Here is a 4,441-nt window from a genome sequence, read left to right on the forward strand (position 1 = left end):
CCTTTGTGGAGTACGTATCCCACCTGGTTACTTCTTCTCCTATTCAGCAACAGGTGGTTATTTTTGTACTGTCAGCACGTTGGACTCCCTAGCTGTCAGATTTCATTCCCACTGGAAATGTAGACATTTGAGTTTGTTCCAGGCGTCAGTGGGTATATTGCCAATTTCCATTTTCTGAAAATAATTTTCTTTTGATGGAATAATCTTGTTCCTTAACGATTCCATTAAATCAAAAAAAAAAAAAAGATTTTAGTTATACTTAAAGGCTGAATTAGTGATTGATCTGTTTGTTGCCTCTTTTCTGATTTCTTTCAAAGGGTCTCCAAGCATGTGGATCATACCGAGTTAGCCAGTGAACAATGGAATCAGAATTCCGGCAACCCCATTTTTTAGCCATGTTGCATCATGAATTTCAGTGTTCTTCTCTTGACCATTATATTTGGGTTGGAAAAAGCTAATGAATCAGAATTCCTAAGGATAGAACACAGGACTATATACTTAAAATATATTCACCCTAGGGAATAGTGAATGCTAGTCAGGCTTGGGAGCTATTGGACAAAACAATATCGTAACAATGAAAAATGAAAATATTTAATAGGTGTTTTTTTTCCCCCATAGAAAGAGACTAAGAAAGTAAAGCTTTTCAAAAATTTGTTTCAAATAGGAAAAGCTAAAGGACAATATGATCGAAATGATATATGGCCTCATCAATATCTCCCAGGTATGAATTTTTCCCAGCAGTCTCAGGAACGTGAAAACATTTTACACATTATGCTTCCTAAAGACTTATCAAGTGCTTGCTTCGGCACTGAATATACTCAAGTTGGAATGATACAGAGAAGATTAACATGGTCCCTGAGCAAGGATGACACGCACATTCGTGAAGCGTTCCATGTTAAAAAAAAAAAAAGACTTAAACTAAATTTTACTCTGAGCTCTCATGCTGTTGATCTGCCTAGAAATTCAGTCTCTGTTATTACGGGGGATTACTCATCTTTTCCTAAAGCGTTGTGCAAAACCTCATACGATCTGCTTCAGAGCAGAATATTCCAGAAGGCTCCTTCTTTCTTGACTCATGTGCATCATCACTAATGGGCTCTTCATTGTAGTCCTCATGGTGACTTGGAGTCAGAAAGCACCTTGGCTCCCTCTATACTTTTGGACATTCGATTTTTGGCTTTGCCTGGAGGTCCAGTGTCTAGGGTACACCAAATCCCTCTCTGAGATTGTGTTCCCTTATCAAGCTCTAAGCCTCACCAAGAGACAAAGGGCTTAGAGCACTGCTGCTCGGTTTGTTCTGCCGTCTTCCCTTTCACAGTCTTGGGTAATCTCCCTGCCTTTTACTTTGATCATTTGTGCTTCTACCATCCATTTGATCTGTAATTCTTTGCCATACATATATTATCATCACGTGGCATGAACGCAGTATGAGTTCCATGTACAAATAAGATGAAAGCAGCTTCCCTCAACCTTTTCATTGCTAAGGGTGAAGGAGACACAGGGCAGGGAGGTGTAATGTAACGAACAGCAGCTTAAGAGCTATACATGAATGCACTTAAAATTGGAAATGGCCGCTTAAAGGCAGGAGTATATCTGAGTAGAAATCTCTCATTCCTAAAATAAGGACAGTAATACTTAACTGCTCTAGAGGTAATGTTGCTACAGAGGTAATATGCATAACACACCTGGCCCAGCACAATTGTTCTTTCATTATTAGATTACTGATAGTTGGCATGAGGCTGGGTGGACCATTATGCACAGGGAATGAATTTATATGAGTCTTCAGATCATAGCGTCAGCCAAAAGAGCTCCATGCTTTTGAGTGTGTGAGTCTATTTCCACCTCTTCCTAAGATATCTTTTCTTCCATTCTTTCGTTCAACAAATGTTTATTACTTAAGATAAATCATATACTTTGCCATAGTCTATGATTTTAATAAGAAAGGCTAACATAGCTTGTCACAGAGTTCATATTGAGGTATGTGTGTAGTAGGGGAGGGCAGCCAATTAAAATGCAGTGTGTTGAGTGCTAAGATATATGTTGTAAAGGGAACTTTTACGCACGGGGCATCAGTCCATGCCTGAGTGGTAGAGAGAAGTGATATCTAGGCACAGAGATCACCATCTTCTAAATACTTTGTTAATTAACTGATTATTTGTTGCTTTGCCTTCTTTTGTTTGCGGGGGGGGACATGTGGCGCAGCATGTGGGATCGTAGTTCCCCAACCAGGGATCGAACCCGTGCTTCCTGCAGTGGAAGCGCAGAGTCTTAACCACTGGATAGACAGGGAAGTCCCGCTTTGCCTTCTCTCTAAAGGCAAAATGCTTCATAGTTACTTGGCTCTGCTAGTGATATTAAGAACACAGAAAGTGCATTTGCCCTTGATTAATTTACATCTAGTTGCATCAGGTTAAAAAAAAAGAGTTCTGATGTCCACACTGATAGTGTCTCCTATCTTCCTTTTCTTAACTTTCCTGTTAAAAAGATTAAGGCAATGATACCCCTTTGTCTTTTTTTTTCTCCTTATTTAAACTGGGAACATTTTCTTTAAACAAAAATCTTATTGGGATATTAAAATTTAAAACAGAAAAAAAAAACCCAACCCACATGTGTTTTTGTTAGTCAAGAACTTCTCAAATTTTCTCCATCCCCTCCCCACTATTCTTTCCTAACCTTCCAGAAATCCCTCTACAGAACCCTAGTTTAGCTCAGATAACGTAAGACAGGTTGAGGAAGAGAGCAGCCTTTCTGAGACTGAATTATGGTGAAGAAGTGATTTAGCATTTGCCATACCTGAAATTCAGGAAGGTAGTCAAGATGATGTTTCAAATTATTTCCAATGATAAGCGTTTATAGATAAATGATGCATTAGTGAGATCTGAACTGCTTTTATTCAGAACCGTTTTCTTGTATTTCAGTAATGTTTCTAGGCCATTCAGATTAAAAACTTGCTAGTGCCACTGGAAACAATAAAAAATGTGTCATACAGAATATGAAGAAAGGATAAAGTGACATGGTCTTGCCAATCTTATTTTTGGGAAAAGCATGGAAATTTCATGTTTCTTCTTGGTGTTCTTCAAGATTCGAAGTCTTTCTCTTTTCATATGTAGGGATTTGAAAAGGTCAGTATTCAGTAAGACGGGAGAGATTTGGCCATATTTTATGAAACTCTTGGAAGAAGGAGAGAGAGAGCAAGAAAGAAATTTTCCAAGTGGTTGTACAGATGAGATATTATTGTGCGGTGTACTTGCTTACAGCTGGTAGTAATCACTCCTCAACAGCATACGATTATTTCCCGGTATCACATGTGAACATATGTGAGCCTTTCCCTTCAAGAGCACTTTTTATTCATGTTCTTGAATATAGGTTATCATTGTGATCCTAATGCACATTTATTAGAGCCTGTTTTTAATCAAATGAAAGGTCTTTACTGATGAATATTTCTTGTGGGTAAAAAAGCAAACCCACTGAAAAATGGATAACAGAAATTTCTTTGATAAATCATTTAGTTTTTCATCTTCATTTTGAAAAACACCGCTTGGTAATGTATCTCTTCAGAGGCTGTTGTTTATTCACAAGTACCATAAATATTTTTTTACAGTAATGCAGAGTTAGCAGCTCAAGAAAGTAATTCTTTTGGAGAAAACCATCATCCACCTAATATTAAAATAATCTTAATTAGCTCCAAGGTAAAAAGTATTTTGGTCTCACTTCCATTTATTTTCAGAAAATTTAAAAGCAGTTCTTTAAGATAGACTTCAATATGATGTCATCATAACTGTGGTAGGCTGAAAAAAATGTTCCCCCAAAGACATATTCACTTCCTAATGCCTGTAATCTGTGAAGATTATCTTATATACTCATGTGGCAAAAGATGTGATCAAATTAAGGAACTTGAGAGAAGGCACTTAGCTTGGATTATGTCATAAACCTTAAATACCATCACAAGCGCCCTTATAAGAAAGAGATAGAGGGATGTATAGCAGACAAAGATATACAGAGTAGAAGATGGTATAAAGACAGAGCAGAGGGAGATGCAGCCAGGTTGGTTGAATCCATAAATGTGGAACCGAAGGATCCTGAGGGCTGACTGTACATGTATATGTACAACATATATCTTAGATTCTTAGTATAATTTTTGTTGTTCTTTCACTGTAAAGAGACAAAAGAAACCTGATTATAGTAGTGTAAATCCACAACCATTCCAGTGCTCTGACAGTAAATGTACTAGTAATTGTAGTATACAAAGGCAAGCATTGCAACTCTATTCCCTCATACCAAATTTATCAAGTCTTCCTGTGACACTCAGAGCAACACACCCAAACCTAAGGAAAGCCTTAGAACTTAGAATTTACTTCTCACTTTAAGTTTCAAGTCCTGGTATCCTTTCTTTGTAACACTCTTACCAGTGCAGATTGTTTAGAAAGAACTTTAACTTATT

At 37.4% G+C, this 4,441-nt stretch overlaps 1 non-coding gene across 1 annotated transcript; it reads left to right on the forward strand.

Moving 5' to 3' along the window:
• Positions 1-795: 795 nt before the first annotated feature.
• LOC117199699 (U6 spliceosomal RNA) lies at positions 796-900 on the forward strand. The gene has a single exon (XR_004481023.1). It is a non-coding gene; the product is annotated as a U6 spliceosomal RNA (small nuclear RNA).
• The last annotated feature ends 3,541 nt before the right edge of the window (positions 901-4,441 follow it).

Source organism: Orcinus orca, chromosome 17 (genome assembly GCF_937001465.1).
Source record: "Orcinus orca chromosome 17, mOrcOrc1.1, whole genome shotgun sequence".
NCBI classification, from domain to species: domain Eukaryota; kingdom Metazoa; phylum Chordata; class Mammalia; order Artiodactyla; family Delphinidae; genus Orcinus; species Orcinus orca.